The following is a 26591-nucleotide window of genomic DNA, read 5'->3' on the forward strand; positions in this document are numbered from 1 at the left end:
GAAATGCCCAGACGAGGCCTCCATTCTGTTCTTTTTAGAGCTGAGCAGGGGAGCCTTGGAGGCTAGAGCAGCTTCACCGGCTCCTACTCAAATTTTGCTAGGGGATCCAATGATGCACTCTTGTGCCCCTAACCGTACTCTTTATTAAACTGAAAACCCCCAACCCAAGTAAAACTATAATGTATTATAACAACATAAACACCCATAAAAATAAAACAAATCTGCTTGTTGCTTCAGACCCTGTAACAGGACTGCTAAAAGAAAAAAAAGCAACACTGTTTCAAGCCTGAGAACAATAAAGTGGCTCAGGTGGTGACCAGGACAGATGGTTTCAGTAGGCATACAGGATAGCAGTTCCAATACAGAATTGATAATTTGAATATAAAATTAATAAATCAATAAAAAACACCTGATATTTTTGCAGCTCTTTTACAAGGTATTACAGTTACAGGAGGTTTATTAACTGAGGGGAAAAAAAAGAGTGATTAAATTATCATTAACGCCTACTCAACTTAACAGTCAAAATGAAGATCCCATATCTCTGAATGTCTGCATATAAATCACAGCCCAGGGGGGCGGGGTCAAGGTTTGGAACCAGGAATAGTTTAGATCACATCCTGAACTATGTTAGACAAAATGCAAGGCACTTCTGCATTAGAGAGGTACATTCAGTGAAGCTGTATTGAGATGTCACGAGGCCGCTCCGTCAATGACTGGTAGGCTAGGTGAGGGCACAGGATCACTGTATCAGGCTTCCACTTCCAGTATGTCCTAATGGATCCAGGCAAACTGAATCTAAAAGTGTCTTGCATTTCAGTTATTATTAGATCTAGTTAACATTTGCTGGCTAGAGTGGTGACCAATTGCAGACTCCTGAATGTAGGCAAAGATTTTAAAAATTAAACAAAAAAGAAACCTATCATCCCCTGAATTTAAGTTTTCTTTTAGAAGAAAACCATATTTTCCTGAAAAAAAAATCAACTTAAAAATAATTTAGATACGAAAAAAAAGGTCCCTGTGAACACAACATATTTCAAATATGTGAAAAGTTGTGTGGTTTATGTGGTACAAAATGTCTTTGGTCATTAAGAAGTTAAACACACTATAGAATGTATAATGCCTATAGTTATTGTGTAGATAGCAGGTATTGGATTAGCCATTTCAGCATATGACAGGGGGATCTGGTTTTCTTCTTTGTCAATATTCTCAAATGTATTGCATAAGTCTTTTGTGCAGCACCGTATATGTATTTTTGGTAGCCATATGCTGCCAACTTCTCCACTACATTCTTCTGCGCTGGCACATCCCTTGGTGGTTGTCACTTTGGAAACTGTAAGAAACAGCATAAGCAAATAGATATAATGGTATAATGACAACAGGTTATAAAATGATCAAAGGTAAGTTTTTATTCATTCATTCAATAATTCATAACTCTCTAAAAACCTATGTAATGGGGAACACTGTCTGGAATAATAGAACATAAAAAGGACCAAAATAGAGTCGCAATGACTACCGGGACGTCACTTCCGCTTCATCCCGGTCGTCTTCAGGACAATGGCTGGGACATTGTCTGTGTCTGTGCCACAACCCAGCATGAGGGCAGCCGGGGACGTGCACAAGTGTGAAAATTAAATATTTTAATTATTAACCTCCTGCGGCCAATTATTCACCCCTGCCGACCTGACATTTGATTGGTGCATTTGTGTATTAAATGTCACTGCGGGTGTAGCCTCCCTGCCGTGGACTTTCTCTTTTGCTGACCTGCTCTTGTCCTCTCAATTCTATAATCTACTGCTGTTTGAATCACCGTTGCTGACTCCTGGCTTGCTTTGGACCCTGCTTGTAATCTGATTGCCCTGACCTTTGGCTTTGTTATCTGGATATCGTTACTCACTGCCAGCTCTGACCCTTTGGCCTGACCCTGACTACTCTGCCTGCTACGGACTCCTGACCCCAGCCTGCTTCTGACTATCTGCTACTATCTTGGCTATTGCCTCCTTTCTACCTGCTGCGGTATTGCATATAAGCTTCCATTACGCTAAGAGTTAAGACCTGGGGGCATCCAAGTACCGGTGAGCGTGACTAGCTCTACGGTATAGGCGGCTGCTACAGATAAAGACCTCTGTCATCTGTTCTAGAAGCTTATGTCGGTAGCCCCTAGCTGTAACATGTCTTATTGTCCACATTTTGGGCCTGAGTCATTAAGGATAGCAAAGCAGAAAAAAATAAGTAACTTTGCACCTGGGCAAAACCATGTTGCAATGGAGGGGGAGGTAAATTTAAAATGAGGGGACAGATTTATAGTTGGGGTTGGGCATGTCCTAGATCAACTTTAAATTTCAGGGTAAAAACAAAACTATCAAGTATTTGTCTGCTAGATGAAAAAACAGCCAGTATTTAACTTGAGTGCAAAACAATAAACTAATTTGCACCCCTTGCACTGTAACATGGTTTGTCCCGAGGAACATTTACTCATTTGTTTGCCTTACTTTTCCTTAATGACTCAGGCCCTTTGTAATGTTTGATAGATGATTAAACATTTACTTTTCATCTCCTTGGAATAGTAAGCAAATGCAGCAGTGAGTGCCATAAACCTTTATGTAAAAAAGTAGTGGTACTGAAGAGGTATTTTTATTAGTTACATTATTGATTGATTAGGATATGTAAGGACTTGTTATCATATGTGTTTTCCCAATAAAAAGTTTGCAATGGTTGCTTAAGATTTACAAATCTTATACTCACACATTTCTATTCCAGGAACACCAGTTTTTTCCTGTATTATTTTACAATAAGATTCATTCTTGGTGCAGTGTTGTGGGGGCTGCTTGTTGCACTCTGTGATATTGGTGAATTTCAGACATGAGTAGCAAAGAGTAGGCTGTCCTGGGAAGAGGAAATATAATCATAAACAACAGCAAAAACACTATGAGCTGGAACTGGTACAGACAGCCTAAAGAAAATATCCTGTGCCGGAGTATAAATAGTCTACACATTCTATGTATTTATATATTATACTGAATGTACTGTTTTTCTGAGGTTTACACTAGCGTGTTAGCGCCTAATATATTAATCCTTGTCTATATGTGCTTGCATAGATACATATGTTTTTCATGTATTAAAGCACTAATTTTGTCTCAAACTATTTTGTAATCAAACTACCATAAGAGGCGATCCATAAAATGTACATTGCTAAAGCAATTTAAAATATTTTTTTAGGGATTTATACCTCTATATCTTTATGTTTATATGATTGCTCATGTGGATGTTGGCAGTGTGTTAACTTCTACTTTGCAGTGCCATTTAATCAATTACTCAGTTGTTGCTCAATCTCTCCAATTAGCGTATCCCATTTGTAAAAGTTAGCAATCAGGGGCCTGATTCATTAAGAATCTTAAATTAAGAAGTATCTTATTTAAGTCTCCTGGACAAAACCATGTTACAATGCAAGGGGTGAAAACTAGTTTTCTGTTTTGCACATAAGATAAATACTGACTGTTTTTTCATGTAGCACACAAATACTTGATAGCTTATTTGTACACTGAAATTTAAAGTTGATATTTGTGTGCTACATGAAAAAACAGTCAGTAATTTAATTAAAAATTAAGCTATACCTCTGTATTTTTTCCTGTTTGAATTTGAAGTGTTCATGCTTTGCAGCCAGGGCCAGATTAAGGGAATGGAGGCCCCTGGGCGAAGGGGGCCTCCATTCCCTCCGTGAGGCCCCCCCCTCCCCTCCCCGGAGATGCACCCCTCCCGTGATCCGAGCCACCCCCCTGTGAGCCCCAAGACACTTACCTCCTTCTCCTGGCATTGCAGTCCTTCTGAGGAGATCTCGTGAGAGTGAGACTCACGAGATCTCCTCAGTAAGGAGACTACAGCGCGCCGGGGAAGGACCGCAATGCCAGGAGAAGGAGATAAGTGCTCAGCAGCATTGATCGGGCCGGGGCGCCCCAGCCCCCAACTGATCAATAATGCTGCTGAGCACTTTCAAGGACCCTCTGGATGCCCGGGGCCCTTGGGCTGTAGCCCAGTTAGACCTCGGGTTAATCCGGCCCTGTTTGCAGTTGAGAAGGGGCCGAAAAACACAACATGTTTTCCACTCACACAAACAGAAGCACCTTTCCACTTCACTGGGCCCACAAATATATAACTTTTTTAGGTATTATATTTACATTATACCACTCTCACCTATATACCTACAAAATGAAACCTATTATTAAACAGATCAGGGGTGAACGAGCCTTGTGATAGGACTTGCATCTAAACTATCTGGGCAAATCCCCTATATTTAAAATGGGGCATACTTTACCAAATTGTATATTTAAAAAAAAGATTTCTCAAAAAGGTCATCCCTCAAATGCACTCCCCTGGCACAATAGCTTTCCAACAAGACAGACCCCTAGGGGTAAATATATCAAGCTGCGAGTTTCCGGCTGGTTTGAAAAGTAGAGATGTTGCCTAAAGCCACCAACCAGATTCTAGCTATTATTCTATAAAATGTACTAAATAACTGATAAATAGAATCTGATTGGTTGCTGTGGGCAACATCTCAACTTTTAAAACCTGCTGAAAACTCTCAGCTTGATACATATACCCCCTAGTCTTAAAACGCCCTGTGGACTGAGTAACACTCACCCCCAAAAAAATCAGAAAATCATTGACTTCAAGATTTTCAATTTTAAACTTTTCCAAATTTGTCATTTTTATTTATTTTATTCTGAAATTTGACATGCAGGTTCTCCACTTGCATGCCAAGCTGCAACTCGATAGCGCTAATACTTTTTAAGATTTAGCCCCTCAGACACCATGTCCACCTTCTCCCAAAATGAATATGGCGGAATGCCATTTATTAGAGTCAACCTTAATAAAAGGGCACGACTAATACACCAAATTAAGAAACAGCTAAACATGCATACATGGTGGGCAAGGTATTGAAAAATAATCACTAAGCAAAAATAGACAAGATGAAAAAGACAAATGGTAATGATGTAACAGTCATTTCTTTTGTTAAGTAGTCTTAACATTTTCTTAGTGGTGAAACTCTACGATGACATAAATATGCTATTCTTATATACACGTAACCAATGGTGAGATCTAACACACTCACATATTAACTTTGATGCTATGTTGAAAACAATTTCCATATCCATCATCACTCTCAGAAAGTAGGCCAAGTATAAACTAGATTTTTACTAGCCACGAGCGTTTTAAATCTGGTTATGCAACCATGTTACCAAAAGATTAGATCTGTACAAAATGTCCATACTTATGGTGGTGTAAATTGCAGATATCTGCTTGTTCAGATGAAAGATTAAATCAAAAGATCAAAATGAAGAGCTGGATGAGTACACTCTACTACTATTTCATATACGATGATGCAGACCTTTTTTATAGCGTCTTATAAATTAAAAATAATAATACTAATATTACTTTCATATAAGCCAGAAACCTCACACGTGTAGAGTTAGGAAGTAATCAGGATACTTGGTTTGCTGTTCTGCTGTTTTAAATCTCAACTTGTTGTTTAGGACACAGTTGCATACATGACAGTTCCCATTATAAAAATATAATGGTAGAGAAGAGGGGACACATAAATATATATATTTTTTTTGAAGTACCCTTTAAAGTGGAATCTAAAATGATTTTTTATTATTTCATTGTTTTTAGTTTCCAAAGCTAACGAAGGTCATGTAATATTACTGGCAAGTAAAATGTCAATAATTGCATAAGCAACGCCAAAGAGTATCATTTTTATATTTTAATTACATATTCTATATAATGAGATATGTAAAGGCAAAAAATAAAATATTTATTGAATGTGCTTTTGGTTCCAAATTGCAACACTTTTCATAACCTTAATTAAATTCGCTTTGACAAAGAAGAACAGATTTATGGAATTCTGCCATGGTATTCTACTTCATCATTGCTAACTTTGATTGATGATGTAGATAAACAGGAACAAAGAGATGACTAAACCTTGCAACACCAAAGAGGATATTTACTGAAATGTGGATTTGAAAAAGGAGAGATGTTGCCTATAGCAACCAATCAGATTCTAGCTGTCATTTTGTAGAATGTACTAAATAAATGAAAACTAGAATCTGGGCAGCATTGTGGCTTAGTGGCTAGCACCTCTGCCTCACAGCACTAGGGTCACAAGTTCAATTCATGGCCTTATCTGTATGTTGTTTGTATGTTGTCACTGTGTTTGTGTGGGTTTCCTCCCACACTCTAAAACCATACTAGTAGGTTCATTGGCTGTTATCAAATTGACCCTAGTCTCTTTCTCCCTCTGTCTGTGTGTATGTTAGGGAATTTAGACTGTAAGCAGGGACTGATGTGAGGCAGTGGGGCAGGGACTGATGTCTCTGTATAGCGCTGCAGAATTAGCGCTGCTATATAAATAGTTGATGATGGTGATTGGTTGCTATAGGTGACATCTCCACTTTTTCACACCCGCAGTTTACTAAATATACCCCCAAGTGTAAAAACATCAACAGATGCAACAGAAGAGTAGGTGCAACTGTAACTGACCTTTATCTGAAACCTTGAATTAGGGAGCAAAATTTTGAGAAAATAAAAGGCTGTATTGGAAATTATTGTTGTCAAAAGAAGTAGACATAAAACATAAAAATAATTGAGAGTGGGATTCATGGAACCACATTGCAGTGTCTGGCATTTTTTTACAAATTTTTTTTGGTTTATTAAATTATTTACATATACCGGTACTTGGAAAGCAGTTTTCAAAGTACATACTATACTATTCAATTTTCATATTTTCTTTATCCTCCTTATTTTTTTACTGTAGAATTTTGCCTCACATTGACTTGTCAAACATAAACTTCACATGTTGTTGAACTTTTAAATACACTCATAAGTGCGGAAACTACACACAGGATGTGGCTGAGGACATAGATCTTAGATGTTGCTATCTAACATAACTTCATATCTAACTCCACAATTGTCTTTATTGGCATTTAATAATGTGTTACAGCCACTAATTTCATAATCCCTTACATAAATCCTTTATAATAAAGACCCTGTGTACTAACATTTACTTTGCTACAATCATCTGATTTTAAAATAAACTAAAGTATAATAAATCATTTATTCTATGAACAACAGCATTAAGATGAATTAACTTACCTCCCACGTGCCCCATTACAGTCAGGTATAGTAAGGCTCCCAGAAGCAAAAATTTCATTTTTTTTACCAAGCAAAATGAAAAAAGAAAATAGTGGTTATGACCTATTAGAATAAAAGCTATGTCTCAGTCCTAATTCAAGTATACTATTTCACTGAGTGAGTTCACCAGTAAATACAAAACAAAGGTACATAAGTCCTTAAAATCCAGAATTAACACGTATGCATGTCACACCTCCAATTTATTCAACTGTTGCACAACACATTTGTCATTTTTTTAATGATTACAATGAATTAGAAGCTTAGTGCTATTTTAAGCAGCATATGACTGTAATCCGCAGTTCTCCGAAATACAAAGGTGTCTATTTTATGTAGACATTGCAGAGCTCATTTAGAGTTGGGTGCAAGGTCTGTGTTTAAGATATATACTATATATATACTATATATACTATTTTTCATGCTGCAAAATATGTGTATCCCTGCTATATTATTGTCATGAATCACCCTACTATTTAAGTTACCAGATCCTGATGTTAAGGAGAGCAACCCCCTGCTCCCATAGAACCAGAAATGGTTGCTTTGCACTTGACTGTCCACAGGACTTAATCTCGCATAGTAGTAACTTAACTGAGATAGGTGGACACCACAGAAGACTTTGTAGTGAGATGCAGAGCAGTTATCTCAGGGTTGGCGGTTGCAACTGGACCAGGTAGAGCTGATATGCTGAGATGCAATAGGGTGCTGTAACTTTGTCAGTATAACAGCTTGGCAGTTTTGTGAAGAGCTGTAACACCAAATACAACAGATGAAATAATTAGATGTATACCACTTGTGGCCTATGTTGAGATGGTGCTGTAGAGCAACACACAGTGCAAGGGAAAGTGCAGAGGCACCCTTGCACTATATATCCAGAATGAGTATCAAAGTAGTCACAGGAAAGTCCGATGGAGTGGATTGTGGACACCATGATCCTGCAGCCCGATGTCACAGACAATAAGGCATAGTCAAACACCAGGCTAGCAGGCCAATCCAGGCAGCAATAGACGTAGTTGGGGTCATAAGCAAATAGGTCAATCCAGTCAGTTGTCACGAGTGGTCAGGTCACAGGTACAGGTCAAAATCGAGAATCAGATAATAGCATAAGTAGCACAGAAGCAGGAGCATGGAGAAACTAGTTGGTGAATGCTGTTACTGTCAATTGTTTAGAGAAACAAACAAAATTTTAAAGCAGTTGGCAACTGACATGTATCAGATAGAGCTCCAGGTGAGTGGAGATTATGCGATCACACCCAGGTTGACATACTAAGGTGTATTATTACACTGCAGCAGCCAAAACAAAGGCAGCAATTACCTGCTGTTCCTAACAATTATGTACAATTTTGATGTACTATTGATGATGTGCTATTAATATAGCAGGTGAGTGAGGAATTTCTCAAAAACAAAATCCTGCTATATTTGAATACGAATCCATGCAGTTTGACATTTACTACGAATTATAGTAAGGCCATCAACACAACACAGTTAGTTGGATAATATACATGTTAGGTAATTTAAAAGAATCAGGCAAAGCTGTTTAAATATTAAGGGGCATATTCAATTAGCTTTCCGATTCGCGGTAATGCGCGTTATCGCGAAAAGTGCGCGTTCTTGCGGGTATTACAGTACCGCATTAACGCAGACTTTCATACGCAACCCTATGGGCTGCGAACGAAAGTCCACGTTATTGCGGTAACGTGTATTACGTTTCGCAGCTGTTCCGGCGCGTTACCGCAAATCTGAAATCTAATTGAATACCCCCCTAAGAACCATATATTGCAAGGTGAGACATTAAAATATATATTTCTGGAGACATCTTATGATCTGCAGTTAGTTAATAAGGCCTGAGAAGAAGTTAAATATTTGGTAATATAGAGGCATTCTTAACATGTAAAACCAACAACATTGAGGATAATGAAGATAAGTTATTACACAATATTCTGACTTAGCCCATAAATTACAAAATAAATCTTAAAAAACATTAGGACATTTTACAAAAAGATAATAGGGAGTGCGTTACCAGATTACCCCATTCTGGTATTCAGTAAGGCACCTAATTTGATACTTAAACTCACATACTACCATATTTCATCAAGTCGAAGGGCTAGTGACTGTATACACACACATACACCAAAAATGGTGGTTTCTATTATTGTGTCAATTACGCCAACTGTAGGACACTGGAATACTGAAACACTAAATCTGTGAATAGCTTTAATTTGAATACAACAAACAAGTATTACAATCAAACAATGGCATAAATAATATCATATATCATATTGTCTATGTAGTTTGCAATACATAGGAAGTAGCTTAAGGACTTTGGAGGTCAGAATCATAAAACATCTCAGAAAGATTTGCAAAGGCTTTAACCTGCATAGTGTATCACATCATTATAACAGCGCACATAATTGTGATGCTAGGTGCCTTACATATTTGCCACATGCAAAGAGAAGAGAAATTCAGAGGGAAGGGGATTCTATAAAAAATATATCAACAAAGAGGAAGCTAGATTGATCGTTGAACTAAAAATATTGGTGCCTAATTGATAAAGTAATAGATCAAGGGGGGGGGGGGGCATAGATATAGCTTATCTAGATTTTAGTAAGGCTCTTGACACTGTCCCACTTCGCAGCATGTTAAATATACTTGAAAGCTTGGGATTGGATTTAAAGATGGTTGAATGGATAAGATCTTGGTTGAAGGATAGAAAACAGAGAGTTATAGTAAATGGAGTGCATTCACAGGAGGGAAACGTTACCAGTGGAGAACCCCAACGATCTGTACTTGGACCAGTGCTTTTTAATATCTCTATTGGAGACGTTGCAAATGGTATTGAAGGGAAAGTATGCCTTTTTGCAGATGACACAAAAATATGTAACAGGATAGACACCCCAGGAGGGGTAAAACAAATGATTGATGATCTAGGTAGACTAGAGGGACGTTGAAGAGAGTGGCCACTACAGTTTAATGCCATAAAATGCAAAATCATGCACTTGAAGCTCAAAAACCCAAAGGCTAACTACAGTATTGATGGCTCAATAATAGAAACTACTCAGAAGGAAAGGGATCTAGGAGTCACTATTTCAGGTGACTTAAAGGCAGGTAAGCAATGTAACAAAGTAATGAAGAAGGCAAGTCAGATGCTTGGTTGCAGATGGAGAGGAATCAGTAGCAGATAGAAAGAAATAATAAAGCCATTGTATAGGTCATTGGTATGGCCTCATCTAGAAAACTGTCCTGTATATTGGACTTCGCTATTTTTGCTTGCGACCCTGGCCTTTGCTAGATTCTGAACCTACTTGTTTGTTTTCTGCCCCGACTTCTGGCTTGTATCCGGACCTTCCTGTTGCTACGGACCCATGACCGAGACTTGTCTCCAGTTACTCACATCCAGTCTTCCAGTTTCTCTACCCGGTTCTGGAGTTAATCTGATAAGCCTCTACTACCATAAAGATAAGTCCTGGGGACATCTGAGTACCTGCGAACTTATTACGTACTACGGGAAAGGCAGCTGATAAAGGTGAAGACCTCTTCTAGCTCAGTTCTAAAGGCTTATCGATAACCATAGTCCTAACATAAAGGAAGAGAAGTACTAGAACACATTCCAAACATGAAGATAAAAAGCCCAAAACCATGAAACAAAGTAGAAAAAAATAGTCCATACATATTCCAAAGTGAAGGGAAAAGGTCAAAAAAATGTTCCAAAAGAGAAAAAAAAAGAAGGCACATTTTTTTATTTTTTACAATCTTCTGTCTTGCAGCTTGGTCCCTAGAACCATTCGTACGGAACATGATTGGCAAAACAAAAAAAACAAAAAAAAAACAAAGCCGAGGACACAATACAACCTCTTCTGGCAAACGGAAGCGACCCGGCGCAGACTGAAACTGTAACCCCTGGGAGGTCTATTTATAGACCTGCTGGCTGTATCTGATTGCCTGGGGAAAAGCGTCCCTGATGGCGGCATCAGGCTCAGGACAACGGGAACTTTTTATTCTATTATATCTGGCACACAGATTTATTATCACAACAATGGATGTTTATAATAGCATTAAAAATACTACACTATATCTGATTCTTTTCTTTATCAGCTCGTTAGCCTCAAGCATAGTGATGTTGAGATTTAATGCACTCTGGCACTGCACATATCAGTAAGCCTTGATTCTCTATATATGGGGTACGCAAATGAATAATAGTGAATATTAAACAATAGTAAAATGTTATATTTAAAATGTATGAAAAAATCAAAACAGAAAGCAAAGAAAAACAGAGGAGGATAAGATGGTGGATTAGAGAAATAACAATGTGACAAAGAGATCATGATATGGGCTGTGAATAAAATGATTAATGAATAATATGAGTTAATATAAAAACATAAATTATAATAAAATAAATGTGAATAAAATGATAATTAAATAAACTTCAAGGATATGCAAAAAACGCTCAATTGTGCTTTACCATTACTGACTTCTTCATTGGTTTTTCATTTGCAACAAAAAAAAGTGTGAGGAGGGTGTGCATTTTGTTCACAGAAAATAAATTATACTGTAGATTTAAAATGTATTCATATTTAAAAATAAAACAAATAAAAGAAAGGTGGTACTAATAGTGTGGTAAATCCATATATACAGTAAAAGGCTTCATATAGTGATCTATTCTTCATACCAGGTATTAGGGGTCAGATGAGCTGGGGGGCAGGGGGACGTCGGCCCCCAGTCCAGTCCCTTAGTGGGCTACCTTGGGCTTGGTCACTGGGCCACCTGTATTTTTTTCCTTTAAAATAGTCTGCTGAATCAAGTCTTGCCCAGCCGGGCTAAAATTTGACAGTCCTCCCCTGCCGGGTATACAACATAAAGTGAGCTCAAATGTATATATGGTTATCGACACCGGATCTCCTTACCAGTAGCAATGCCACCGAATAAAACATAATTTTTAATAAGCTAAAATACACGTACATTAAGTGTAATAAAAATAATGCTTATCTGTAAAATATCCCAGGGGTGCATTCCCTCCCTTAGTGAAAGAGTTATGCTGCTTTTCTTTGCCCTAACTAGTAGGAAGTAATATGCATTATAAAGGGAGGGGTGGTCAAATTGAAGAATTCCCCCAGTGTAGAGATAATGGTTAAGATGTATTAAATTAATGCAGGGAGTGAGAAAGATGCAGCCTCAACTTGTTTTGCTCTGATTCCTGGAACTAACTCAGGGAGGCAACTGACACTCTGTTGTAAGATTATATACCTGACAACAAACAGGTGATTTAAAAGGTCAGTTGCATTATGGACATTCAGCATTACTTATGGCATTAAGGCTTGTACTGTATGTTCTAAGCGATTGTGTATAAAAGAAAATATTTCATTTTATTAAGCAACTCGCATAATAAACTAAATTATCTATCTATGATATAATAGCTTCCAATCTTTGGAAACAGCACAGTAAAATCAATATGTGTCTACAAGTGCTGTCTATCAAATATGCCAGAAAATGCACTTGGTGGAACTTTTTAATCTTCACATTAACGTCCAACCTACTTCTACTTTATGACCACCCTTTTTTACTCTTTTATGTTTGCCTCCTAAAATACTGCTCAGTTTAGCTTCAAGTATGTCCTAAACTAATCATTAGAGTAAGGGGACTTTAGGATTGTCTTTATTATAGGTGTCACTTTTGTGTATTAGAAGGTCTTTCATTACATTGTTTGAAGTGCATCTAGAAATGTGCTTTTCGGCAAAAGTTCAACTGGAAGACGCAAAAATCATCCCAGTGTCGTCAAAACATTGGGTTTCTAGCACCTCTGACTAGCCAGAACATTTAAGTCTTGTGGGAAGAAATATAGCTACTTAAATTAAATTAAATGTCAGATTTAATGCTGTGACGGGACTGGGCCACACTGCCAAGATACCATCTTCAATCTACATTCAGAATGATTACCAAGTAGGCATGGAAGCTCCACCATCCATTCTGATGTGCCAGAGGCAGAAGATGGGGTCTACATGGTAAACTTGATTTTGGGGAGGAAAAAGAACAGCCCCAGCAACATGCAGGGTCATCTCCAAGAACATTGGGTGGGAGACTGCAAGGTGCAAGGGTTAAGAGTTTGGGGAGCCTCTCTTCGGCTAGTGGAACCAGATGTGATCCTCAGGTCCAGCTTATTGACAGACAATATGTCAGATTGCCACTGTGGTGGAACAGCGAATTGATATCCCAGTTGCCCGAGTAGATCTGAACTGGGGAGCGGGACATGGGAATGTGGAGGTGGGGGTTTTAAAGAGACTGCCCACAAAGGAGATTTTGGGCAAAGATTTGGGCAAAGAACTCGTCACACATTATGTCTAAAGGGTGAACCGGAGTCAGAGTAGGAACCATCCTGTGACAGCCCCTCCTCCAAAATGGAGGACCACCTCCCTGCTATCAAGAGCTTGTAACCAGTTAAAATTATCCTTCAGGGAGTAACCCTGTGATATATAATGTTGTTCCTGAATTAGACTTTGACAGAGCAGTGTTCAGAAATGTCTACCAGATGGATCCTTCCTTAGCTTAACTGAGAACGCAGCTGACACAGAGGCAGAGGGTCTTACAGGCAGTAAGATTGTGTGGGACAAGGGCTTGTTATACAAGAAGGTCTTGCCCACAGGAGATCAGGGTCTAGGGATGGAGGTTAGGCTGTTGGTAGTACCCTGATCCTATTGGGCACAGTTATGAGCCCTGGCCGATGATATTTCTGCCGTGGGATATTTGGCATCCTGCCCTGTGTGCTTCTTCTGGCCCTGAGTCCTCCAAGAAGTAAAACAGTATAAAGCCTCTTGTGACACATGTAAGAGGATAGGGAAAGGCTCTAGAAAAGCTCTGTGGCAAGCTCTTCCCGTTATCCGAGAACCTTTTTCCTGGGTGGCCAGATATATTGTAGGCCCTTTAGAGGTTCACAGTCACACTGGGAAGAAGCTTATCTTTACCTTGGTGTATTTTTCCACAAGGTACCCTGAGGCGGTGGAACTGTCATCCATAGATGCAGAGCATGTAGCCCAGGCTCTGATGGACATCTTCAGTTGGGTCAGATACTCTCAGAAGGTAGTCACAGACTAGGGAACCTAATTCCATGGGGATCTTGTTCATACCCTGAGGAAAAAATGGGGTATTAGATGCCTCTGGACCACATCTTATGACCAATGACCAGTGTGAGAGGTTTAATGGCACCTTGAAACACCTACTAAGGGCCTATGTGCAGTCTGAAGGGAGAGATATGGAAAGGACACTGCAGCAACTTCTGTTTGCATATCGGGAGGTGCCCCAGTCATCATCATCATCAGCTGATTATATAGCGACACTAATCCCGCAGCGCTGTACAGAGAACTCACTCACATCAGTCCCTTGCCAGACTCTGGGAAGTACCGCTGTCAGACTCTGGGATGTACCAGAATCACCAAATCGTATTAGCGCCACTGAACAAGGAGGTGCGGAGTCTAACGTATTACTGGTATTCACCAGGGAAACCCGCAAGAAGATTTTGACTTGGCTGCAGGGGATAAACAGGTCGTCGTCCTTCAAGACAGTTACCAGTGTGGTGACAGATAGAAGTCAGACTATCCGAGTAAGGCCAATCAGGAGGAAACGGTACTGAAGAAGGATCCAAAAAAAGGTCAGACTAACAAGTAGACAGAATATCGCAATCCAGGAGAATAGTCAGGAAGTCGAGGTCACAACAGGAGACAATAAATGACACAATCAGAAGAATGGGCAGAGGAAACCAGGTCAAACCAAGGAGAATATAGCTGGAGACAGCACAGTGGCTAAGTGATCCGTGAGTTCATGAGTTCAATTCCCGACCATGGTCTTATCTGTGTGGAGTTTGTATGTTCTCCCCGTGTTTGCGTGGGTTTCCTCCCACACTCCAAAAACATACTAGTAGGTTAATTGGAAGCTATCAAAATTGACCCTAGTCTGCCTGTGTGTTTTAGGGAATTTAGACTATAAGCTCCAATGGGGCAGGGACTGATGTGAATGAGTTCTCTGTACAGTGTTGCGGAATCAGTGGCAACTATATAAATAGATGATGATCATGATGAGACTGGAGACCTGATACTCTGGCACCCTAATGGTGCCAGAACCGAGCTTAAATAGAGGCAATAGGGTGATTGGGGATGGAAGTGGGCAGGTTGACCACCGAAACAGGGACACGCTACTGCGCATGCGCCCGATGGAGCTGGACGCTGAACTTAGCAACAGGTCGCCCACGGCTGGAACAACTAGGCGGCCGTCCCTGCTTCACGGAGGTACAGCTAGTACAGTTCCTGATATTCCTGCTTCATCAGAGCTTACAGTCTTAATTCCCTAGCACACACACACACACAGCCATAGACAGACTAGGGTCAATTTGATAGCAGACATTTAACCTGCTAGTATGTTTTTGGAGTGTGGGAGGAAACCGGTGCATCCAGAGGAAACCCAGACAAACACAGGGAGAACATACAAACTCTACACAGATAAGTCCATGGTAGGAAATCAATCGAACTCATGACCCCAGTGCTGCAGAAGTGCTAACCACTAAGCCACCATGCTAACAACTGCCCACTGTATACTCCCCATTCAAACTGCTCTATGGCTGGAAAGTACATGGACCCTCAGATCTGATAAGGGAAAGCTGGTAGGGACGTTTCAGACCCTGGAACAGCTGGTATTAAGATATGTGGAGGAAATGCGAGATAGGATGTGGAGCATTTAAAAGGGTCCCAGACCAGAAAAAAAATGGTACGACGCCTATGCCCAAGATAGGGAGCTGTAAGTAGGGCAAAAGTTCATGCTGTTCGTCCCAGAATGAGTTGCAGGCAACCTTGGATGGTCTATACACAGTGATGAGACAGTCAGGTCCAGTAAATTACGTGGTAGCTTTAGACAAAGGAGGGAAGAACTTAAGAACCTTCCGCATTAACCAGTTAAAAGGCTATGTGGACCGACAGGGAGTTGCCATGGTAGTCTGATGTGTTTCCATGGACAATCCAGATTTAGACCCCTTGCCCAAACTACTCGAGGTAGCAAAAAGCACTATAGGGGTAAAAGCAGTGATCATCGGGGAATAGCTAGATGAGGGCAGAACCAGGAGATGAGAAAGGTGTTGTGGGGGACAGAGGGTTCATTTCAATGGCAAGCCCAGCTGTACCCAACTGGCCACTTGCCATGTAGACATGGGGAGGTGAACCAATCTAGAGAGAAGCATATAGTATGACTCCCGCAGTGCTGGCACAAGTCAGGACCTAGATTGAGGAGATGTTAGCCTTAAGGGCGATTGTAAAGTCTTAAAGCCTCTAGGCAGTAGGAGTGGTGCAGGTCCCAAAAAGGAACGGGACAACCCACTTCTGTGTGGACTATAGGAAGCTATATGAGGTGACCACCACAGACGCTTACCCCATGGCTCGTATAAATGAACTATTGGAATGGTTGGGATCTACCAGGTTTGGTCCATATTTGATATGAGCTGCTATGTCCGGAACTATCATCTGTAATAAAGATTCTCCGTTGTGATCGCTGTGGTTCTAAAGCACAAAGGATTTATTAGCAAAGAATAACAAGGCAAAGTTTGCTATACATATACGCATGCACTCGTTGGCACCAACTCTAGCTTCAATCAGAACACTCTGGAGTCTGAAGCCAGAGGTGAACAATTTATACACTATAAAGTTGTAAAAGTAATGACATCACAGAGATACACAGTTACAGCTGTAAGGCCTTCAGTCATTAGTTGAAGGGTCTTGCACTCTCAAGTGATCGACGATTCATTGGTCGATTCCTCCTGTCATTGTTAAACTGTAGATCCTCCTAGATAGTGACTCAAAAGTGTTTGGCATCTGCTCTGCCCCTGCATTCCTCGAGGTGGGGTCAACTTTCCATTGTGGGGCCAGGTATACTTATTCAGATTCCTGCCTCTAGACCTGTTTAAACCGCTTTTTATGATCATTTTGTGCTGGACATTTAGTGTGTAAAAAAATGATACTATTTATAGCTAGCATTCGCAAGGTGTGACCGTTACAGTAATAACACCAGAAAACTTCCCATGAAATTGCGAACAGAGTGATAGCACACTCATTTGACTAATTTAACCACAATATATTTTATATTAAAACATAGAAGATAAGGTTAACAAACTTATATTTTATAATAAAAGTTATGATTCTCATAGCAACTGATTGTAGTGTACAGGGATTAATAATTTTCTACCTTCGTCCAATTACTTAACTTTAACAGTTTCACCCTTTGAGAGTATACCTAACACTCTCACCTTTTCAAGATTCTATTGTAAGATCATAATATAACACTTCATTTTCTGTAATAATTGCCCCTCTTAATACCATTACCTTGTCATTTTCTGTGGTCACTTCAGTGGAGCGTTATCACACTTCAGCACAGCAGGAACACATCTGATACATAAGCCAATTACTATAAAGACACCAACTATAAGGATAAGGAGCTTACCTATACCAGTCACCAATTCTTGTGCCCACTATCACAACACTTATCATAAAACTGTGTGGCTAACATCCCATTATATTCAATAGTAATTGTAGTAAGATAATTAAGTACCATTCTATGCTGTACTAATTCCTTCTTATATGTTTGCAGCTCCTTACCCACCCATTTTCCTGTATGTGTCATTATACAACTTGGTAATATTGTCAATTTTTTTTAGCCAGGGCTTGCATATATTTATAATTTAGGGTTCTCCGAGTAGACTTAGTATGGTCTAATATAACCATGATCTGGAATCCTTTGGACTCTGTAATTAGATTTGTAGCTAAAGGTTCTTCCCCTGGAATCATATTTATTTTGTCTGTGTTTATACTGTGTGTGTGCGTATATCGGTGAATTTGTTCTGTGAGTGTCAGTCATTTCATCACGGGAAACAGTCATTATTCCAGGAACTACTCCTCCTAGAAAAACATATACTTTTGAAGCTCGAAGTTAACCAATTATGCGCCCTTTGCCCACATATGTGATATACATTATCTGGAAAGATTTAAAAACAATATAATCTGTTATATCAATGCACAATATTTTAGTAAAGTTCCCCAAGCCTAGCATTTCCAATTGTTTAAATTAAGGTTCACCTTAACTTAAACAGTAACAGTAACCTACAGGAACATTCCCATCATCATCATCATTTATTTATATAGCGCCACTAATTCCGTAGCGCTGTACAGAGAACTCACTCACATCAGTCCCTGCCCCATTGGGGCTTACAGTCTAAATTCCCTAACATACACACACACATTCTCTTATGTCTGTTAACATAACCTTATTTATGATATCCTTCAGCCTTCTGGTTAAAAACACTTTAATATTATCGGTGGGTCTTTCATCACACTTGTGGTGTGAGCTATTGTCTGAACATGCCGTTCAGCTTCCCAATACTCAAATTTCTTTGTGTGTGAAAAATTTAAACACTGCAGAGATCTGTCTACTGGGTATTGGCAAAGTTTCAAACTAGAAGACCTAATAATGTTATATCTCACTTCTATTGGCCACCCCCCCCATAATTAAAGTACATCATGGATGGTTATTGTAAAAGGTACTAGTCCTACACTGTTTTATCCCTGCGGCATCTATGGTCTAGGGAAAAAGCTGTGTAAACTCCATAACTGTATATTGGGAAAGGGAGAGAGTGTAACAATGTGGTTCAAAGTATATAATTTGAATGAGTCACATTACATGAACCATGATGTGACTGCAGTTTACTTTTAAAAGGAATGACACTTTGTAAAGCTTGTAATTCCCAACTAGTTCTACCTGAAAATATGAATTTGTTGAAACTTGTTTAATGGCATTACAACATAACAGGGCCTGGCTATTATATGCAAATGTATTATGTTATTAATTCAATCTTCTTTAATTGTTGGTGCTAGTGGTTTAAAAAAGACTATTATCCAGTTAAAAGAAATGGAACACTTAACACTACAATGAGATTTAGAGTATACAAGGTGATACAACAGTCTGCAGTATTTACACCATAAAAATAAAAAATAACATACTAAAAGTGATGATTTTTAATTCTGAAAAAAATCACTTAATTTTCACACATTTTTTTCAATAATTTTTAATGTCATTATTCACAAAGCCAGATTTGCCAAAACAGCTTACACTTTGGCATATTTTCTATTAGTTCTTTCATTATTAGTCAACACATTAGCACTGAAAGTATGAAAAACAACAAAAAGTGTGGTAAAACACAGCTAGAAATTAGAATAGATTGACCATTCTTCTAATTCTGTATACTTTATTCTGCTTCAAAAAAAATGTCTTCCTTTATCAATAGCTAACAAAGAACATTGTTTAAAATATTGAGAAAACAGCTAAGTTGGAGCGCTGTACTTCTCTAATTTGCATCAGTTTAGAGCAGGGGAGAAATGGGAGCTAGACCCTGTAAAGGCACAGTATGCATGACCATTAACATTTTAGATTTTTTGGTCCTATATAAGATGTCCTTTCTCAATTGAGTGGGCAGTAACTTTTTTCTGTTTGTTTTTTCTAACCTTCGTTGTGTAAATTATGAAAATGCTAACTTTAACTGTTTTTTTTATTAATATTTGTGTATTGAATTTTAAAAAGAGGAACATACAACCCCCCCCCCCCCCCACAGCCAGGTACGGGCTGGCAGGTTTTGGCCCGGGGGGCGCACGCACAGGCGGCCGCATCACTTGACACGTGATGCGGCCGCGTCATAATGGGGGGAGGCGGCCAGCCCGAACAGCTGTTAGACTGCCCCCCGGTACAGCCCGCCCCTGCCTTCAGCAAACAGATCGAACAATTTAAAAAACAAATTGGAATAAGAACAAAACAAATATTAGGAGCATGAAAGAAAGTAAAAATCTTCAAGATACCAATACAAAATGATACATCTTATATTACAACTAATATTAGGGGAGATTAAAGGGACAGTAGTCGACACTTATAAAGGCTGTGGACTGGGTCTCATCCTAAGGCAGTATTTATCACTCAAATCAATTGTTGCAAAATCTGTAGGAATAGAGAAACTTCAATTTAAAGGATGCAATATTGCAACACAGGGGAGGGAGGCGGGAGAGGTAGGGAGAGAACAGAGAAAGGGGGGTTCAAAATGGTAGAGTGTGGAGGGCCCAGTGACAAAGGAAGAAAAGGCAACAAAAGGATATAATACAGAGTAAAATCAGAATAAAATGGGACCAGTAAGTCAAACAATCACTGAGGGCAGTACATGCATATAGAGGCATAGCACTTAGTGCCCTTAAATTCCAAACAGTGGCACCAGGTGGTGCAGAAGTCTACTACTTTGTCCTTTAATGATAGCAAAACATTGCCCTTGTCCATGTAGTAGCCCAGCCTAGCACAACATTCTTTTAAAGTCGGAGGGAGGGGAGGCCGCCAGTGAACTGGTATCACAGTCTTAGCAGCACAGATCAGGTGCTTCAACAGAGATATTTTAATATGAGCCATGGACATTTGGGTCGATTTGAGAAGCCAGGAGCAGGGGCTATCAGGGACAGCTGTATACACTTACCATGGAGGTTACATTTATGAGCTTCCCAAGCAAAAATCTAGAGACCTCAGTATTATTGTTAACTTCAATATAATCATCAATACTGGCCTCAAGTTGGGTTTTACAATAAGGGTCATGAATAAGAAGCTCATTGAGTCTCCAGGAGCAAAGTTTAAAGTGAGGGTGATTTAATTGCAAGATTAAGGAGTTTGGTGAGTGGTTTAACCAGGTAGCCTGACCTATAGTGGCATCAAGAGTCAAGTGGAATGACCTATGAGAGAGGAAATGGTAGTCAATTCTAAAGAAAAACGCCATGTGGGTGGGAGAAAAATGTGTAGTTGCAATCATTAGGATACGGAAGTCTCCACATATAGACCAACTTGTGCTCATGAAAGGTGCGCCTTACGTTACAATAAAGTTTCTGTGGGTGTGTAGTAGCTGTACTGTAAGGATTCAGTTCAGGGGGGAGCATCCAATTCAGGTCTCCTCCTACCACAACAATACAGTCCTTTAACACATCACCTGATTCATAAGTATTTCAAGAAATGCTGATTGACCCTGATTTGGATCATAGAAATTGACAAGCATAAGATTGGGTTATTAAGTTTACATTTTATCAGGAGAGCTCCACAGTCCTCCAATCGAAATCTCTACATATCTAAGAATTGTAGATGCTTGGAGTATAGCAACCCCCAGAGTGTTCCCTTTGCTATTATTGCTAACATAGGAATGAGAGAAGTGGTGATTGCAGAGGGCAGGATCCACCACTTATTTAATGTGCGATTTCCTGAGCAAACCCAAAATCATCTTTTTCTAACTGCTGTTCCCATAAAGCGCTAGACCTTTTTTTATCGGATATTTAAGACGTTGGCATTGGCCTAAACAATTTTAAGCTTTGCGGGCATATTTCAAATGACCAAAACCACAGCTGAATAGTATATATTGGACTGGATATTATGTTGGAGAGCTATACAGGTTGGGGGAACAGGTAGGGAAAGTTAACAGAGAACAAGTAATCCACATAACTTGTATGACAACAAAAAATCAATAGAAGAACTGCTCCTGAGCAACAAGAGAGGAGAAGACTAACCCATGATCAAGATAAAACTCTTGCGGTAGGGGGATCACCGGGGGTCGGTGACAATTATGACTAACAAAAATAATGTAGTGAATTACAATAATACAAAGCTAAATATGGAAAAATATAACAAGGGATTGAAACATCTCAATAATAATGGATTATGGTGCATAAACTACTATAAGCGAAAATGGGTAAGCTAAAGTCTGTTAAAGAACCAATGGGAGAGTGCCTGAGGTGTAGCACATAACATGAAATTATTAAAGGCATCTGTGACAGATTAGAGTCAGGAAATGTAAATATAGCAAGTCAGAGCAAAGTCTTTCAACATTCTTACAATATAGATGACAGGCTATATCAAGACTTTGTACTCATCGGTTTCCAAAACCTGGAAGAGAGAAGAGGAGCACCCTCACAAGGGGAAAACAGCAATCAGATAAATGATCAGGACAACTCTTAAAATGGAAAAACCGAGGAAACACACATTGTTATGTTCCCGCAGAGATGGATTCTTCAAGTGTCCACAATCAGGGGAGAATAGCTACAACAACATGCCAACCCTCCTCATTCTGTGGTAACAAAGGTTGGTGATGGTCTTGTCATTCTGGGAGAAGGACTTTCTGTAGGTCAAGGGCTGAATAAAAGGACTCTAGATCAGAAGGTTCACGAAGGACCAATGTTTTTCCATTGCCTGAAGCTTGTAGGTTGAACGGGGAGCCCCACTTTTATTTAATGTTAGTTTTGCGGAGCTCGTCTATGAGTGGCTGTAATATCCTAGGTAGCTGGAGGTTAAGCCAGGAAAGATCCTGGAATATTTATATCTTCTGTCCATCATAGTCGATCCTATCCAGTGTCAGTATTTTAGTTGGGGTCTCCTCTATCTTCTCATGGTAGTGTAGTCTACTGATTACGTTATGTGGTCTTTTGGTTGAAGAGCTATGTAGACGTAGAGCCCTGTGTGTATGCTATCAAATATTATGAGCTCATTGGAATCTTGATTGACAATCTCATTTAAAAATGTTGTCAGAATGTCTATCAGACTTGGGTCGGGATGTCCTCTGGTATACCCTGCAGACACAAGCTGTTTTGGCAGTCTCTAGTGTCCAGGTCGTCAACTCTATCTTGTAAGGTTAGTTCTTTTGCCTGTTGTGCCAGTGAACTCTAGTGTGTTGTTCCTCTAAGGCTGCCTGAATCTCTCTAGTGCAGATAACAAGATGTGCAATGTTTGCTTGTAGGGGAGCCACTTCTTTAAGAAAAGTTTATTTCAATTTGACTTCCAACATTTCAACGCCCTGTTTATTTAGCAGATCCTGCTTCATTGGTAAGGATTTGAGAAGTTACAAAACCATATGGAGGTCATAAGTCTCCTGGGGAACAATATATCTAGTTGGCATTTCAGCAGAAGGTGGAGTTTCAGAGGTGGATGAGTGGGCGGATGAGTTAGAGGGGATATCACAGCTGATATCAGAGGCATTATAGATCGTTGAGAATTGTCGAAGACCTGTGCATTGCAGCGTTTCCCTGGACTTCCCTGGCTCCTTTCTGGAAGAGCACCAGAATTGAAAGCTCACATCAATGCGGCACAAAAATGTATCCTTTGTAATGAAGGTCGATACATTTCACGTCCCCCCATATGGAGTGTTAGGCAGCCATGGGGCCCAATTCAAGGGCTAAACAATCTCATTGTGTATTTAAAACATTGCTGACACACTGTATTTGGAACATAGAATCTAGAAGGCAGTGGGTCAATATTGGAAGTTCTTCCAAGTGAGCACTGTAATGTCCCCTAGGTGTTAACACTGACCCAGCAATAAGAAATCCAAAAGCTGCTGAGTAGAAAGGACAAACTTAAAAGTGGACGCCTGCCCTGTTAAGAAATGTATAAAGTGTAATTGTATAAGACTACTGCTTGTCTGACAGTAACTGTACAGGTAGAAGATATTAGGGTAGCACAGAAGGCAGTGGTGTCATGGCTTCAGCCAAGACTGAAAGGGAGAACCACCTTAAATGGTGTGCTGCACAAGGACTTGAGGGCGCTAAGGATGGGATGGAAAGACACAGATAGCCAGCAGAGTGAGCCTTAGTGTTCCTTGAATAAATGACCCCCACAGAAACTCACCAAGAAGCATCAGGTGCAAAGTAAGCTTCTATATGGTCTGCCCAACACATAGGAGGAGAACTCACTGATGAGAAAGTGACACAATTATACACTCCACTGGCAGCACAATGTTTGAAGTAGTGGACCTGGTCCGTGGGGGTTCACCGGGTAGTCAAGAGGGGGAGGGAAGGAGAAAGTCTGATGGCCGCTAGCAGCAGTGGGAGCATTGGCAGCAATGAGAACTTCTGCGAAATGACGAGAAGGGAAGCTGCAGAAGGCAATTTCCAGTGTTGAACATCTTTATCGGATATCAGACCCCTTAGAGTGGAATATAGCCTATAGTACTAGCTGATGTAACCTGGCCATGACAGCCGGCTGCCCGTAACAGGTGCCTGTAACTGCAGGTGAGTGATGGAGCACAAATGAAGTGTGACTGCCTGTAATGCCTGCCGTAGCTGTTCTTTTGTAACATTTTAATAATGAGTTATTTTCCCACTCGGAATGACACAAGGACATCCAGGAGCTGTCAGACTGTACCAGATGAATTAGGTGAAGAAATAAACTGGTCAATGAGGGATGTGTGGTGGTGTCTTTATTGAGAATAAAATATTTTCTTGCATAGTGTGTGTGTTTTTTTTTTTTTTTAAATTTCAATATGCAGTACAAGTCCCAATGGGCCCTGGATGCCAGGACATGCAGGCACTTGTTGTACTACAAGCAACTGCATACCCATACTCTTTAATGGGGCCAGGGGATGCTGGGAAAATTATGTAATTTCCCATTAGTGATTAACCAAAATCCACCACCCATGGGTGTGGGTTTTGACCTAATCCTTTCCTCATGGGACTGATTTTTGCTTTCCCTACTCTCCTAGCGAATTCAGGCTTGTGCTGATCAGCCTAGGGCTGGTTGGTACTATGGCTGGGTAAACTCCACGTTGTGGATTTTCCTGCTGCAGTACTACAAACCCTGGCTGACATAACCTGGTGCTGGTATTTGCATTTTTGGAAAGACCCCACTCTTTTTGTACCCACAATTTTGTTTATACCCTCCTAGGCTGGCAGCATTAGAGTTAGTTTCACTTTTTTGAGGGTGAAGTACACATTTCTCTTTCCTTTTTTTTAAGCAAAACCCGGTACTGCTGGATTTGCTGAACGCGTGTGATACACTCTAAGCCAGTGGTTCCGAAACTTTCTCAGTTCGAGGCACTCTTAGGATCTCCATAATTTTTCCAAGGCACCCCAAAGCCAAAATAATTACCGGAGAGTCACGTTTTTTAAGTAGTTGTTAAAATAACATAAGAAGTATTTAGGCCCCTTCACCATCACACTGCACCCCTTCACCATACCACTGCGCCCGTTCACCATATCACACTGAGCCCCTTCACAATATCACAAGTGCCCCTTCACAATGTTCCTCTTTACCATGTGCCCCTTCACACTGGGGGGAACTCAAACCTCAAGAATAACGCGCATTATTACCGCAAGAATGGTAATTTTAACATGGATTTTTGCTTGCACTGAAATTACCGTACTAACAGTAATAATGTGCACTTTTACCATAGTAACGGTAATAGTGTGCAGGCTGGGTTATTCTAAAGAATGACGTGGTCAATTGAATCGGCCCCACTGTGTCCCATTCACCAGATCACACTGTGTCCTCCTTCATCAAATCACTCTGTGACCTCTTTACCAGATCACACTGTGTCCCCATTCACTATATTACTCTGTGCCCCCCTTCATCAAATCACTCTGTGTCCCCCTTCATCCCATGACTTTGTGCCCCCTCATCAAATCACTGTGTCACCTTCATCAAATCACTCTGTGCCTCCCTTTATCAAATCACTCTGTGCCCCCTTTATCAAATCACTCTGTGCCCCCCTTTATCAAATCACTGGGTCCACCTTCATCCAATCACTCTGTGTCCCCCTTCATCCAATCACTCTCTGCCCCCTTCATGAAATCACTGTGACCCCCTTCATCCAATCACTCTGTGTCCCCATTCATCCAATCACTCTGTGTCCTCCTTCATCCAATCACTGTCCCCCTTCATCCAATAACTCTGTGTCCCCCTTCATCCAACCACTCTGTGTCTCCATTCATCCAATCACTCTGTGTCACCATTCATCCAATTACTCTGTGTCCCCCTTCACCCAACCACTCTGTGTCCCCCTTCACCCAACCACTCTGTGTGCCCCTTATCGCTGTTCCCTCTCCGTTCCTTTACTTACCTTCTTTCCTTATTTTCCTAAGTCTTCTTTCTTGTTGTTCCTCTCTGCTGCTGCTCCTCACTGACACTATCGGACGTGATGAGGTCACGCCCGACAGTCAATGAGAACAGTGAGGAGGGCGGTGGATGATCCAGTGCCGCTGGAGTGGTAAGTTTTTGTTTGATTTTTACTTTCTTCTTTTGCCAGGGTGGTCGCGGCACCCCTGTAACAGCGGCGAGACACCCTGAGGAGCCGTGGCGCACACTTTGGGAACTGCTGCTTTAAGCGTATCATATGCTTTAATCATATCCTTTTGAAATGTACACAATTTGCATACTATGCAGACTTATGGGTATCTCATGAAAGTAATTTATACTTACATTTTTGTCTAAATTAAATTCAGTGCTACATAAAGCTGTCAATAGTGAGCTTCAATTAATAATCAGAGAATATCATTATAGTTAATGTGTACTAAGAACAACATTGTAAAGAAAGGTAAAGCCTAGTATCAAACTTTGCCAGGTAT

The 26591-nt window shown here is 40.1% G+C and overlaps 1 long non-coding RNA gene across 1 annotated transcript; it reads right to left on the reverse strand.

The window, feature by feature from the left end:
• Positions 1-348: 348 nt before the first annotated feature.
• LOC142107605 (uncharacterized) lies at positions 349-7558 on the reverse strand. Its single transcript, XR_012679985.1, has 3 exons — positions 7147-7558; positions 2743-2883; positions 349-1330 (listed from the first exon to the last, which is right to left on the reverse strand). It is a non-coding gene; the product is annotated as an uncharacterized LOC142107605 (long non-coding RNA).
• Between the last annotated feature and the right edge of the window lie 19033 nt (positions 7559-26591).

The sequence above is a fragment of the Mixophyes fleayi genome, chromosome 11 (genome assembly GCF_038048845.1).
Source record: "Mixophyes fleayi isolate aMixFle1 chromosome 11, aMixFle1.hap1, whole genome shotgun sequence".
In the NCBI taxonomy this organism is placed as follows: Eukaryota; Metazoa; Chordata; class Amphibia; order Anura; family Limnodynastidae; genus Mixophyes; species Mixophyes fleayi.